The sequence below is a fragment of the Ursus arctos genome, unplaced genomic scaffold, assembly GCF_023065955.2.
Source record: "Ursus arctos isolate Adak ecotype North America unplaced genomic scaffold, UrsArc2.0 scaffold_16, whole genome shotgun sequence".
In the NCBI taxonomy this organism is placed as follows: domain Eukaryota; kingdom Metazoa; phylum Chordata; class Mammalia; order Carnivora; family Ursidae; genus Ursus; species Ursus arctos.
In genome coordinates, this window is record NW_026622830.1 from 22,399,694 (window position 1) to 22,415,565 (window position 15,872).

Genomic DNA, 15,872 nt, shown 5'->3' on the forward strand with positions numbered 1-15,872 from the left:
CCCCGGGCAGCCTACACTAGGCCACCAGGCCATGCAGGGGCCCCTCTCTCTGCAAGAGTCCCTTCAGAGTAGCTACTGATACCTGTCCTCCTCCGGAGTCCATCTGAGGAAGCCTCTCCCCCCTCCCCCCACCTCACTGCAGTCTGGGTATTAAGGCATTAAGGCATTAAGGCAAAGAGCACGTAGGTAGTAAGTCAGGCAGACTTGAACAGTGTCAATGCTGTTGTCAGCTGATTTCATCTTTCTGGAGGGCACTTTGGAAAAGTGCATTCTAAGCCTTAAAAGTGTACATAACTTTAAGCCGGAAATTCTTCCTCTACAATACATATACACAAAGATATAGCCATGAGAACATTTGCTTTGTGTGTACAAGAGTCTTGTACACCAGAGTGAAGTGGGAATTAGAACTAATAGAAATGCCCCCAAATAGCGGCTATGTTATATAAATAATGATACAGAAATATCCTGAAATATAATGCAGTTGTTAAAATACAGTGTTGTGAATCTATATGATTGTATGTAATAACATTCATAACAGAATACAAATTTTTAAAAAGCAGGTACAAAACAGTATGTAACACATGATCCAGTTTCTATAAAATGTATGTGTGCATGCACAGAAAAAGAAGAAAACTAGAGGGGCGCCTGGGTGGCTCAGCTGACTAACCATCTGCCTCCGGCTGGGGTCCTGATCTCAGGGTCCTGGGATCAAGCCCTGCGTCTGCCTCTCTGCCTCTCCCCCTCCCCCCTTGCTTGTGCTCCCTCTCTCTCTCTCTCTCTCTCTCTCAAATAAATAAATAAATAAAATATTTTTTAAAAAAATAGAAAGAAAAGAAAACTGGAAGGAAATATACAAAAAATAATGTTCCCAGATGTCGTTTTTTGACAGTGGAATTATTTCTTTTGTGCTTATTTGGGTTTTGTTTTACTTCCTTGCTGATTTTCTGGTGTGCGGATGTGTGAGAACATATATTATTTACATAAGAAAGATAATAAGAAAGGCCCATTACTCTCAGCTGACTCACAGCCTCTGGCCTGAATCATTCAAAGCCCTTCCCGGTTCTCATTAGAGCCCCCATCCCTTCAGCCACCACTCTTACCAAGTCTCCCTCTGGCTTTGAACTTCCACACCCTCCCCAGGAGCCCCCTGGAGTTCACTAATTGGGGGCCCCATCCAACCTCCCCCACAGTCCCCTGACACAGGCCTCCCCAGCGGAAGTGCCCTCCTCCAGGAAAGCCTTCCCATGAATGTCATCTAGACAGAGAGTCCGATCCAGAGAGGATGCATCTCATTTTACGATAAGGGAAATGAGTATTATAATAAAGATAAAAGTGGTAGTAAATCTGTTGGTGGGAATGTAAATTGGTGCAGCCACTGTGGAAAACAGTATGGAGGTTCCTCAAACAATTAAAAATCGAAATACCCTACGATCCAGTGATTCCACTACTGGGTACGTACCCAGTAAAAATGAAAACACTAATTCAAAAAGATATATGCACTCCTGTATTTATTGCAGCATTATTTACAAAAGCCAAGATATGGAAGCAGCCCAAGTGTCCATCCACAGATGAATGGAGAAAGAAGACGTGACAAGTATCTACAGTGGAATATTACTCAGCCATAAAAAAGGAGGAGATCATGCTGTTTGTGACCACACGGATGGACCCAGAGGGTATTATGCTACGTGAAAGAAGTCAGACTGAGAAAGACAAATACCAAATGATTTCACGCATATGTGACATCTAAAAACAAACAAACAAATGAATAAACAAACAAAAAGGAGAATCAGACATATAAATACAGAGAACAAACTGATAGTTGCCAGAGGGGAGAGGCATGGGCAAAATGGGTGAAGGTGCGTGGGAGACGCAGGCCTCCACTTACGGAATGAATGAAGTCACAGGAATAAAAGGCGAGGTGTAGGGGATACAGTCAATGATGCCGTAACACCATCTGGTGACAGGTGGCAGCTACACTTGTGGTGAGCGCAGCATAAGGTACAGAGAAGCTGAATCACTATGTTGTACACCTGAAACCAATGTCACATTGTATGTCAACTATACTGGAATTTATTTAAAAAATCTTAACAAGAGGTAGTAAACATGCACAATATTCCATTTTCCTTTTTTCTAGAGCATTTTATTGTACTCATATCACTTAACCCTCACAACGGCTTTCAAAGTGGGAGTTGTACCCATTATATAGAGGAGGACACTGAGGCCCCGCAAGGGTAGCAGCACACCACTTGCCAAAGTCAGGATTCAGACGCAGGTCTGACTTGCGTATAGAAGGAGTTAAATAGAAGAACTGAACAGGGTATCCTGAGCCCACATTCTAAGGAGCCGTATTCTACAGAGCCCTCCCTTCCAGCCGAGCTCATAGTCGCTACACCACCATCCCCGGCCCAGAACCCCCACGACAGCCCATCTAGGACCACATGCCCTGCATCTCCACACCAGGCCATCATTCCCTCCCAGCTCCGGAGGTGGGGCCTTGCTGCCTCCTCGGGTCTCCTAGCAACGAGATGTCGTGCCATGCACTCTCTCCACCTCTGCTCAGGCCCATCTCACTGGGGAGGCAGCAGCTGGCAGGCTCCTCTCACTGGGGTTACGGCCCCCCGTGTGGCTGGGGGGAGGGAGGGGAGGAGATGGAATCAGCCTGCATGGCCCCCACGCTAGGCCTGCTCCCAGCTCCACATTTGGGGCACAGGCTTCGGCTGCACTGTCCTTTCCTCCAGCTTCTGACTATCGGCTGACTGGGACAAAAAAAAAAAAAGAAGTGGAATCCTAGGCCTTGCATTCTAGTCAATTCCAATTTACTTCTGTATTTTTGAAGTACGCACATGGAATCTTCCCACCAGAATACTAATATTAAAAATAGCAATTGGGGCGCCTGGGTGGCACAGCGGTTAGGCGTCTGCCTTCGGCTCAGGGAGTGATCCCGGCGTTGTGGGATCGAGCCCCACATCAGGCTCCTCTGCTGTGGGCCTGCTTCTTCCTCTCCCACTCCCCCTGCTTGTGTTCCCTCTCTCGCTGGCTGTCTCTATCTCTGTCGAATAAATAAATAAAATCTTTAAAAAAAAAATAGCAATAATAGGGGCTCCCGGGTGGCTCAGTCGGTTAAGTGTCCCGCTCTTGATCTCGGCTCAGGTCTCGATCTCAGGGTGGTGGGATGGCGCCCCGTGTTGGGTTCTACGCTCAGTGCAGAATCTGCTTGTCCCTCTCCCTCCCCCGGGTCTGCCCCTTTCCCCACGTGCACCTTCTCTCTCACCCTCTCTCTCGCTCTCAAACAAATAAATAAAATCTTTTTTTTAAAAAAAAGCAACAATAAAAGTACTAGCAACAAAACAGCTACTTTATCTTTTTTTTAATAGTAATTTTTTATTATGTTAGTCACCACAGCTACCTTATCTTTATTCAATGCTCCAAACCAGCCCTGAGAAGCAGGACCTAGTAGCCCCATTTTACAGATGAGGAAACTGAGATGTAACTCACGTAAGGACACCCAGCTAGGGAATGGCAGCACAAGGATTTGAACAAGTGTGTCCGACACTAAGTATACACTGACCACTGCCCCGCACCACATCTCTCAGAAATAAATCATCTGGCCCTACCCCTTTCCCACGGAGGTGAGGAAGCCAAGACTCAGAGCAGGAGAATGACTCGTCATCAGCCAGCATCTGTTTATTTACTAAGCAGCTGCTGTGTGCTGTGAATGAAGAAAGCTTTTGACTCCCACGTTCATTGGTAGTTGGGCTATGACTACATACTGATTATCGTCAAAACTGAGCAATGGGCTCGTGGAGGTTCGTTATACTAGTCCCTCTAATTCTCAGCAGGTGTGAAATTTTCCATAATAAAAAAAAAGTTAAAATAAAGAAAAAAGGACAACAGAAAGACGGCGATAAGCATGTAAAGTCTAAGTCTGGCTTGAATTTACAAAACCAGTAAAATCACCTAAACTTAGAAATATTTTGCTCTGACAGTTTTGAAGGTCAGGAAAAGGCAGGTGTAACTGGAACCCACTTAGAAGCCTCTCTTTCTCCATCTTTCTATACAATGTTCTGCCTCTGTGCTGTTGCTAGGAAACCGGGGAGCCAGGAGAATCCCAGGCTGGCTGGCCGGGCCCTCTCCCCTCCCTCACTGCCCCTCTGGAGGGTACAGTGCCCCTGCCCCTGGAGCTGACCCTAGCGGGCAGCTCTCTGACACGACGCAGACTGAGCTCCCGTCCACCGCTGGGAGAAAGGTGAGTATAAATTCACAGAACTATGATGAGAAAGCAAATTACAGGCCTCTCTCTGCAGGTCCCCAGCTCACCAAAACTTCCTAGTAGTCAGAGGGCCTTTACTCAGGTTGCTCCAAGCCTCCAGAGACAGCGAACACACACGAGGCAGGAGAGTGACTGTGTGAATGAGAGTGAGAGAAACCGCCCAACAGAGGCAGAAACTGTGACCGGTGGGGATAGGGAAGCCACTGGGCGGCAGCACCGCATAAGGGTCAAGGACGCTGGCCGCAGGTCCCGGGCTTGGAGCCTCCGTCTTCACCTCTCTGAGCCTTCCTTCCTCAGCTGCAGATGGAGGATAATTCTGTCTATGGTACGGAGTGGACATAGGGATTGAATGGGGCAATACAGGGTGAGTGCGTAAGCACACAATAAAGAGTGGCTTAAAAAACTGCTAACCAGGGGCTCCTGGGTGGCTCGGTAGGTTAAGCGTCTGACTCTTGATTTCGGCTCCAGGTCATGATCTCAGTCAGGGTCGTGAGATCGAGCCCCGCGTTGGGCTCCGCACTGAGTGTGGAGCTTGCTTGGGATTCTCTCTCTCCCTCTGCTTCTGCGCCCTCTTTCCCTTGAGATTCTTCCCGCCTCTCCCTCCACGCCACCCAACCCCCGCACACGCGCTCTCTCTCAAATAAATACATCAATCTTTAAAAAAAAAAAGTGCTAACCACATGATCCAGCAATTCTGGGATATGCCCAAAAGATCTGAAAGCGTGGTCTTGAAGAGATATTTGTACATCTGTGCTCCTAGCAGCGTTATTCACAACCACCAAGAAGTAGAAGCAACACAAGAGTCCAACAACAGATGAACGGATAAGCAAAATGTGTCCCACGCATACGATGGAATATTATTCAGTCTTAAAAAGGAAGGAAATTCTGACACATGCTGGAACATGGATGGACCTTGCAGTCATTATGCCAGTGACGTAAGCCAGACACAAAGAGGCACATACTGTTTGATGCCATTTATATGAGGCGCATACAGTCGGCGGATTCACAGAGACAGGAAGTGGAGTGCTGGTTACCAGGGGCTGGGAGGAGAGAGAGGACGGGAGAGGTCTTGTTTAATGGCTATAGAGTTTCGGTTTTGCATGGAAGAAGCTCTGGAGATGGACGTGGTGAAGGCTGCATGCCAGCACGAATGTACTCAACGCGGCTGATCTGTACGCTTAAAAATGGTGGAGATAATAAATGCATATTATGAGTATTTTACCACGGCAAAAAATAAATAATAAGTAATTAAAAAACAAAGTACCAGGCAGAAAACCCCAAAACAGAGTAAAAGACTAAGAGACAAAGCTAAAGAGATAGGAAGGACTGGAAAAGTATGCAGAAACGGGGTGATGCAAAGAGAAGAAACACACTCCACCTGCACACCCTTCTGAGGCCGCGGAGCACAAATGGAGGGCTTTCCAGCAAGGCCGTGCACTTCCCGGGTGCCCCCGGCCTGCCTCCTACCCGAATTTTGCCCCTACTCAGGCGCTGTTCTGATCATCACTGAAGCAGAGGCCTCTCGGAGAGTCTGACCTCACTCTTCCCCCCTGCCCAGAATCCTCAGGGAAAGAGGGAAGGACAGAAGCCCAGAAGGAAGTGAAGGAAAGAATAACAGGCAGAGAGGGCAAGGCAGCATAGCAGCACGTGAAAAGGCCCGAGGGTATGAGCCACGTGTGGAGAGCGCTCCAGGGTGGCCGGATGCTCAGGCGTGCTGGAGAAGTAGGAAGGAGAGAGGGGGCAAAGGGCAAATGGGGAAAGGCCTTTACTGACCACCGACCACACACTGGACACGTCCTGCATCATCATCTTAGCAATCTTCAAAGTAATCCTGACAGGCAGGTACGCATTACCCATTTTATGGAGGAAGAAATGAAAATTCAGATAGATTAAAGTAACTCGCCCCAGGAAACACAGATGGTAAGGGGAGAGCAGGGATTCAAAAACCAGCTGACTCCTAACCTTGTGCTTATTTCTTCAGCCCCTGGGATATCGGTACCAAAGGCCAAGAGTGTGGGCTCTGGAGTCACACTAGCTGTGTGATCTGGAGAAAATCACTTAACCTCCTGGGTGTCCATTTCCTCAGCTGTTGAGTGGGAATGAGCATAGCCCCTTCATCATATAGGTTTAAGAAAATTAAATGAATACAATATCGCAACAAAAGTGCATTGTGTGCAGTGAAAACATACAGTAGCTTTTATTAGTCATTATGCTTAGGGCCCTAGGGACTACGCAGAGACCCCCACAGACAGACTGGCCACGTTGCTTGTCCCTGGCTGAGTCCAGTGCCGTCTCTGGAGCAAGGCAGAGGCCAGACCCAGATCCCTGAGAGCACCAAGAGCCCAGGCTGCAGAGTAACCCTGTAGCAGCAGCAGGAACATCCTGGAAATGACCTTCTCCACTCTCTGATCTCGACTCCATGGCCTGAGCAAGTTGTTCTGCAGATGCTCCCTCAGTGGGACGTGGTCTAAGCAGCCTCCAATCTCATGGAGTGACCATAATAGAAACAAGCAGGGCTGCCAAGTTGCTACCCACTGGCCTCCACCATGGGCTGACCCCTGCCCCTCGGCACCTTCTGGGATGAGGTGACCTATAGTCGCAGAGCGTCAACACCAGGAAGGCCTTCGGAGACCCTCTACCTCCATTCCTCGTCATACGGATCAAACACCAAGGCCTGGAGATAAGTGGGGACCTACTTAAGGTCACACCGTGAACCAGGGGCAAAGCTAGAACACAACGCTGGCCACCTAACTGCCTGGTCTTTCCCATTTGTTTTGCCATTCCTCCATTTTGTCGTGTCAAATTAAAGTCTACATATTCAACTTTCAAGAGGTTTAGTCATCCCTATAACCCTAACTCTGGAAGGCTGGCCTTATGCGAAAAGCAAGAACTTTGGGGACAGGCAGACTGGGTTCAAATCCCAGCTCCACCCCCTCCTTGCTGAATGGCCCTTCATTTGCTTATATATTAGAAGACGGTGGAGGACGGCAGCTAAGGGGACAGGTTATAGCCCTAGCTCTGCTACTCCCTGGCGGGCAAGTCACGCTGGCAATCCCTGCTTCAGTTGCCTCTTCTCTAAAGCCCGCCTCACGTAGTCATGGTACAGAATGAGAAAAATATACAGGAAGGACCTGGCACAGCGTTTGCTGTGGGGTAAGCACCTGCTGAACACTGCCTACCGCTAGCACGGTATCTCCAGTCTGAACCCAAGGCTGAAGCACGCCGCCAGCAGGTGGCACAAGGCACCTGAGTCTCAAAGCTCTAGTGCCGTCAGTTCCCCTCATGCAGTCATGGGGTGTTAAAGCTGGCAAGGGCCCCGGGTGACAGACAATAGAGTCGTGACCCAGATGGAAATGACTTGCTTAAGGTCACGGAGCAAGTTAAGGAGGTGAAGTAGAACCCAGATCTCTTGACTCCTACCGACTTAATTCTATAAACACGAGCGCTTAGCGTCCAGGCAACCGTGCTTGTGCGTAGATCTGAGAGGGAAGAGACCCCAAATACCAAAGTGTAGCTGCTCTCGGCCAGAACAGAACTGAGCAACTTGCCATCGTGGTGGACACGGGTCAGAAGCAGGGTGGGGCTCCGTGCTGGCAGAGCAGGCCAGCTGGGCCAGCCGCCAAAGTGGCACCATAGGCACAGCTCAGGGCCCTCTCATCAGCTACATAATAAAGTAATTATGGGATTAGGGATAAAATTAGTCACTTGTGTAATTATTTTGCTTAGAACAAGAACAGAAAGGGCCTTTTTAAAGAGTTGTGCCTGGGCCCCTCCCACGAGCTCCGCTGCAGAGACGCAGATGAGTGAACATAGACACAAACACATATACACACAACAGTGATGGCGGTGCGTAAACAGGGCTCCTCGGCTTCCTGGCGCGGTTCCTCGCCTGTCCTAACCTTCAAGGCCGGGAGCTATGTTCTCTGATGTTTGCCTCGTGGAACACTTTGTCGCACGGTCACAGGGTACACTGCCTCCCCTCAGAGCCCTCCATCACAGAGAATCTGGGGATATGGTCTCTCAGGCCTCTCCCCAACCAAGCATAATTAGGTCTGGGTTCCCCTGGCCTTTCCTCCATCATAGAGGCTGGTGGTAGAGCTCCCACAGTACCTGGGGGTCCACCAATCCAGAGAGACTCCTGGTATTGGTCACTGTGATAGGCAGAATAATGGCCCCCCAACGATATCCGTGTTCTAACCCCTAAATCTGTATGTTACCTCACATGGCAGAAGGGACTTTGCACGTGTGATTAGGTTAAGAAGTTTGAGATGAGATTCTTCTGAATCATCCACGTGGTCCCCATCTAATCAATGCTTAGGTCCTTATAAGTGAAAGAGGGAAGCCGGGGACTGAAGTCACAGAAGGAGGTGTGACGGTGGAACCAGAGGTTGGAGCGATGCCGTTGCTGGAGGGGGGACAGAAGGCGAAAGGAAGGCAGCCCTGTCAACACCTTGATCTTAGCCCCATAAGGCCCAGTTCCAGACTTCTGACCTCCAAGACTATAAACTAATAAATCTGGGTTATTTTAAGACACTAAACATGTGGTAATTTGTTGCAAAAGCAGTAGGAAAGAAACTATTACAGCCACCTAAGGATCCTTGGAGCCCACCTTTGAAACTCCAGGTTTGAAGCCCCTGACGAAACTCTCTCCCCAAGGGCCAGCCAGGGGGATTCCTGGGGCCAACATGAACCCTATATGCACCTCCAGGGATTACACTTGATAGGGGCTCAAACTCTAATCCAGAGAGATATCTATGGGGGAAACAGCACCCCAGAAAAGGGGGGAAAGGGAGATAGTTCTGGAAGGAAAGGGAGAGGTCCCACCTTACACTCTACTCCAGGGACTGGGCCCCTCTAACACATTCTCCAACACAGGGACACGGGCCTCCATAAATCAGACCATCCCCAGGGGTAGGCCAGCATCTGGGAAAGAGACCACCAGAAGGTCAGAAGCCTGGCCAAATCACTAGGTGGCTTCCTCTCTCTGAACCTCACCATCGTCACCACACCTTGCGAGACGGACACTCTCATTATACCCATTTTACGGCTGAGGAGCTGGACTCAAGCAGGTGGAGAGGGGAGCCTGCTTTGAACCTAGGCTGCCTCACTCCACAGCCCTACCCGGGCCCCCTCCTAGCGTGAATGATGGCTAGACAGAGGATGGTCCCGACACCCCCTGCGCACAAGGAACCGGTTCGGCAGAACTGAGGGGGGTCAAAAACAGCCTGCCCTTCCACTCGGTGGATGCTGGGCTTTCAAGGGGCCCAGCAATCCGGCAAGATCTACCAGGAGCTTGGAAGGGATCCGCAGCTCTTGACCCAGAATGCTACTCCTGGCATCCCCCCACTAACAGGCATCACCTAAAATACAGCAAAAGCACCTCGTGCAACGTTCACTGCAGTGTTATTCATCAGAGCAAAGACTGGAAACAACCTGAATGACCAGCACAGGGAAAGGGGTGAATTGGTCTTGTATCTGATGGGACTCTCTGTAACGACGCAGAAGGCCGCTCCGCAGACACGGCCGAGGGAACACACGGGACAGCCCTGAGATGCACCAGGAGGACTACGGCTACCCAAGAAAGGGGCGGAGGGGAGAGTGGGAAGGAAACACACCAAACTCCCAACCATACTCATACTAAGGAGTCTCTTTTTCCCTCTTCCTGCTTTTTAAAATCCCTGTACTGTGTTGTTACCTTCTTAATTTAAAAAAGAAAGTTTCCTCTAGAGGCGCCTGGGTGGCTCAGTTGGGTAAATGTCTACCTTCAGCTCAGGTCATGATCCTGGAGTTCTGGGATCAAGTCCACCGTGGGGCTCCCTGCCCAGCGGGGAGTCTGCTTCTCCCTCTGCCCCTCCTCCTGCTCATGCTCTCTCTCTCTCTTGCTCTCTCTCTCTCATAAATAAATAAAATAATTTAAAAAATAATAAAAAAGGAAGTTTCCTTTAAAAAAACAACAATAACCATGATGAAGCCCTGAGGAACCCACACAGGGAGACGTCGAGGAAAGAAGGGGGAAGAGGTGAACGAGAAGTGGCCGGAGAGGCAGTGGCAAAGCCAGAAAGAAGGGTGTGGTGTGGTGGAGATGGAGGAAAGAGAGGGAAGAGGGGGATCCCTGGGGTCAGTGGCTCCTGCGAGGCGCTGGTACCCAGTGCTGGCCCGTATGCCCCTGACCGTATTCACAAGGCAAGCCGGGTGCCAAGAAGGCTCTAGTTATTGACCCCCCTGTTCCCCACTGAGGAGTCTCCGAGTGCTCCCACCATGACCAGTGTCCCCAGGAGCGGCATTCCCAAGACAAACCAAGCAGTAAGAGGAGCAACCATGTACCACACCCATGGCCACGGACTCCTGTCCCAGCCCAAGCAGAACAGAGGCCGCCTCGCAGAAGAACCTGGTCAGGATTTTCCTGATCCATAACCACTCACTGATTCTACCACGGTGCACGGCACACACACACACACACACACACACACTCGCTCCTTGGGCCCTTCTCGGCCTCTTTGAGACACGTCCCTCAGATTCTAGGCCTCCTGGATATAAGCAGACACACAGGCATGCGGAGTCACATACCCGTTCACACACATTCCCCCACCCACCCACCCACACACCCCCAGCCTGCTTCCTTCTCCTGAAAACCCCCTTCCTCCCTCTCTACACCCACCTCATCACGGCCCTCAGGTCAACCTGAGCCCAGGAGGGAAGGCTCCCCAGCAACTGACGTCCAACTTCACTGTCCCACTCCTGCCTCCCCCCGCACACGTGGCAGGCGGTGGCCAAGTCCGGTTGCTGCTTCTACAGCCCAGACGTGGAGGGAGGCTGGGCCACAGAGCTGAAAGCTAAACTAGGCTCTGAAGGCCAGTGACCTAAGAAGACACCTCTGACCCTCAATCTAGTGAGCCAACAAGAAGCAGGGCTGAGTCACTACCAGATGGCCCCCTTGACACCCCCATTCTAAGGAAACTGGCAACCCTTCCTGCTGCCCACAGCCCAGCCAGCCTGCGGTAATGAGCGTGGCTGGGCCAAGACAAGGCCAGTATCAATTAGGCCACCCCCTTTCCTGCCAGTGAGCTCAGCCTCTTTACTTTGCTCTGATTTCAGCTCATCTGAAACATCCTCATTTGAGGTCCCTGGAGGATCTTAAAAGTGTTATTCAAACATTAGCTCTGACACACAGCCTCCCCCACTCAGACATCACCCGCCCAAGGCAACACTTTTCTCTCCCTGCCGTTCGGCACTGCCAGGAATGAGCAGTTTCTACGGTCAGCCACGTCAAGCCCTCCGATCCAGACCTGACCCAGCTCCTCGCAATTTCAGGGCAGAGACTGGGGAAGGGGACATGGTGCCTCCAGTACGGCGGACACGTCATTTTGTTCTACCTCTGTAACAGCTCCCTGCGGTGGCATTACAATTCCTGCGCCACGGATGCCGAAACTGAGCCGAGCAGCCCTGCCAAGGTCACTTAGCCAACACGTGGCTGAGTTAGGCCCGGAACCCAGGACTGCTGGGCCGCAGGGTTCACCCAACGACCCACCTGCCCCAGCAGGCCCCATTCTACACACGGCCCAGCCCCTCCCTGAGCAGAGATGGGGCATCCATCACTGGCCATCCCCGGCCCATTTACCCCGAGCCTAGTGACAGGTGGAAGGAATGACTTAAGAAGGGCTGCAGGATTTGGGGCTTCTAGGAGAAACTTGAGAGAACACAAATTTCCTAGGAAGAAAAACAAACAAAACAGAACAATGCTAGCGGCTGTTTGCAACTCCCTATTCTGCCATGCATTCAACCTTAGACAACACAGTCAGAGGCTAGACGGGAGTACAAAGGCCAAAAAGAAGAGGCTGTGGGTTTTGTGGTCAGGAAATTCAGAACTGGAAGGACCAGAGGTTCAGCCCAAGGCCTTTGTTTTTACAGGTAGGGAAACTGAGGCCCAGGGAGGGGAAGGGGCCCACCTAAGGCCAGGAGTGAGTCTGTGGCTGTGTCAGGATTCGAATGCAGGTCTTCCGACTCTTAGGTTAGCTTTCCCGGACCTACAGAGTGAAGGGCCTGGAGCAGACGCTGCCCGGGAGAAACGAATGAGTGAATGAAGAAGCGGACCCATCACCTCTACGGCTGAGGGAGTGGAGCACAGAAATCTATGTGGTGCTTCCATGGGGACCGCAGCCTCACTCTGGTGTCTCACCCCATGAAAGATGTAGGCAGGAGGAAGGCCCTTCCATTCACCAAAGCTCAAGCTCCACCAGGAGCCAATCACAGCACTGGAAGGAGGCAGAAACTTTGGTTCCCCTGGCAACGCAGACAAAGGTCTCTCCTGAGCACAGCAATCAGCTGGAGTAGGGATGTGGACTGCCTCCACCCCATCCAGAGAGGGTTCTCGTCTCCTTTCCTCATAAGGAAGGAACCAACCCAATCCTTCAGTGCTCACCCCCAGCCTCCAGCTACGTGCCTAGGCCCATCTCAGATTGGAAGGATGGGGACGGACGGGCTTCTGAGTGGGGAGCTGCAGACAGTACTTGAGTTCTGCCCAGTCTGCGGGTATCTACTGTCACCAGGTGTGTGCCTCGGAGCTGGGATGGGGGCCTGTGTGGATGTGTGTCAGTTCGTCACCCCCACACTCCTCGGAGAGGCAGGGCCAGCTGCAGAGCCAAGCACGGCCTGGAGCAGGAGGACCGGCACCCGGCCCAAGCCCAGCTCTGGGATTAATTTACAAGCGGACCCAAGCAAGTCTCATCCGCTTTGCCAGGGGTCTCATTTTCCCCCATCTATAAAGTGCGAGATCTAAGACCCACGGTTCTCTGGAACAACAGCCCCCAGTCCATGCTCACCAAAAAATAATGGGGAGAGGGGACGAGGAGGAGCTTACCTTTTGAAAGGTTGCCTAGCCCAGGCCAAGGCCCTTGGAATACACACCACGTCCCACTAACTGGAATTGCTTCTTTCTACACACTTTGAGGAAAAGGAAGAAAATCACGAGAAAACGATGGTCCCTTGAAAACAGCTTCCAAACAACACCCCCAGCTTTGGTCACCTACAGGCCAGGCTGTCCCCTCCCTCGTCCAGTCCCTAGCCCCACAAGGAGGAAGTGTGCACAGCGCTGGAGTGAGCTCTCTTGTCACTCAGGGAGGGGTCAATCACTCAGAGATTCCAGAAAGGTTTTCCACATGGAGAGTCAGAATGAAAACAGAAGTTTCTCAGAAAGCTCCTTGATTCCAGAAAAGTCAAACTGTTGACATCAAAACCCACATGCATCCGCTATGCATTCAGCTCTGCAATCCCTCAGTCTCCCTATGGAGAAATCCTGCAGCCATCCAGGACACGGCTGCCTTCCCTCCCCTCCCACCCCCACCCCTGCTTCAGGCCCTGCACCCTGATCTGGTTTCCCTCTTCCCTACTTCTCCGCGCCCGAGTTTCTCAGCCCACCACACCCATAGCCTGCCCACTGGTCTCCGGCCTCCAGCCTTGCTCCTGCAACCCACCCTCCCACTGCCAGAAATCAGATCACCCCGTTCCCAACCTAAGGGCGTGCAGTGGCCCTCATTGTCCCCCGATCAAATTCCAGCTCCCGGCCCAATATACACGTGCTCGGGAGCGGGGCCTGCCTGGGCTCCACTTTCCTTTCCTGCCATCCCAAGAGGGACAGCCATCTCCAGCCACTCCAGGGCACCCTCCTGTTTCATGCCTCTGCACCTTGCTCTTTGCACTGGGGATTCCCGCTGCCTTGAACGCCCTTTCCAAAGCCCCTGCTGTAGAGTGAAGGGGACAGCTCCCCTCACGGAGTGCTCGGTATGTGCCAGGCCCTTCGTCAGGCCCTGTGCATTCACTACTTCGTTCACTATCACCAAGACCCTAGGAGGCCTGCACTAAAGGTGGCCTCTTGACAGCTGAAGAAACAGAATCAGACCCGTGACCAGGCAAGGCAGAAGTCACATGGCTGATAAGGAGGCAGAGCCAGGGTAGAAATTCAAGCATCTGCCACTTAGGCGGCCAGGCTGACCCCTCAGGGACAGTGCAGTGGTGGGCGATGTGGAAACAAAACCCCCAGCACATTCCCAATAGCACCACTTCCGTGTGGGCCTCTGGGGATAGTCTGCCTCAGAGAGTGCCTCCAGAGGGGCCCCAGCCGGGTCCCCGTGTGCTCCCCGACTGGCGCTCCCCGCCACCACACAGCATGAGCTCTGCAAGCACACACAGGGTCTGGGCTCACATGGCAGGAGGACCGCTCTACAGCTACCACTACCGACCCAGCAAGGCCTCCCAGCAACGTCTTTCAGGAAGTCTAACTCTCGGCCCAGCATCAGGGACCACCAGGACCTGGTACCAGTTCGCCTTCTCAACCTTGCCCACTGTAGCCCTGGCCCCCAGGCACACACGCTCAGCCACAACACACTGGGGGGTATTCACCACCCGTGTTGCTTCTCACTAAAAGCTGCTGTTTATTGAGCACCTACTAAGGCCAGGCCCTAAGCTGGGCACTCTGCTAGCACTCGCATGTCTCTACAACTCATTCATTCATTCATCCAGCGAATCCTGCTTGAATACCTACTATGTGCTGTGCAATGTGAAGTCAAGAGTGAACATGACATGGAAAATAAAACACAAATGGTTACAAACTGTGATAAGTGTAACAAGGAGTCAAGAGGCAAAGGCAGAGAGCAGTCCAGCGGGGCGGGGAGGGAGGTGTCTAAGAAAGCTGAGTCGTAAAGGAGAAGAAGGACCCAAGGCTGCCAAGAGCCACAGAAAGAGAATTCTAAGCAGAAGGAACGGCAGGTGTAAAGGTCCTGAGGCAGGGAAGAATTTGTTACACAGAGAGAAGACTCCTACAGCTGAGCTGATGACCAGCGGGGAGCTACATGGCTAGAGGGAGAGGCCCGGACCAGCTTATTCAGGGCCCTACAGGCCATGATAAAGAGTTGAGTTTATGCTACGGGCAGAGGAAAGACACTGAGTGACAAGGTCTGATCTGTGTTTTACAAACATCACTTTGGCTGCCACTTGGAAAGGAGACTTGGGAATATAAATAATGTATGTAACTTATGCAAAGTAACTGGCATTGTGCTGGCTCAAAACACGCTAATTCCCTTTCCTTCTCTCTCTCCCCCATCCCAGGCTGCAAATGTCCTCTTTAGCTTCTATTCCTTCTCCTGATCTATACATTGTCAGAATTTGAGTTTTCTGAGGACATATGATCTGCATACTTTTGACTGTCAGACGTGATCCAGCAAAAGGATACGACTTGCCCGGCGTCGTATGGTGGGGCTGTGGCAGTGGAAGAGAGGGTGCCTTCCCTTTCCCCTGAACGGGACCCTGGGCTGATCTGCAGGTCAGGAGGAAGCAGAGGCAGCACATGCTGAGGCTTCCGCCTGGGTTCTTGTTCTCCCCCACCTTACCGTGGAGCAGCTCAGAGAGCCTGGTTCTCGGGCAAATTCCAGGCTCAGGATAAGGGAGAGGGGCCTATAGTAAGCCCCACCCCTAGGTACACTCTCTTTCTGCTGAAGCCAGCCAAGGGCAGGCCAGAATACAGACAGAAAACCCTTCTAATGGAGACTGGATACTGGCTAGGATGTTAGCTGCTCCCGTCACCACCCCCAGGAAGCAAGAGAGGGTTGTG

At 51.6% G+C, this 15,872-nt stretch overlaps 1 protein-coding gene across 8 annotated transcripts in view; it reads right to left on the reverse strand.

Moving 5' to 3' along the window:
- Positions 1-15,872, reverse strand: part of EPB41L1 (erythrocyte membrane protein band 4.1 like 1) — a 122,766-nt gene that overhangs the window by 81,341 nt on the left and 25,553 nt on the right. The window contains exon 1 of one of the 8 annotated variants that reach the window (XM_057312547.1): positions 10,929-11,619. The exons of the other annotated variants lie outside the window; for them this stretch is intronic. The gene's annotated coding sequence lies outside the window, so the exon portion shown is untranslated. Of the gene's footprint in view, positions 1-10,928; positions 11,620-15,872 lie in introns of those variants that run through there. 8 annotated transcript variants of the gene reach the window in all.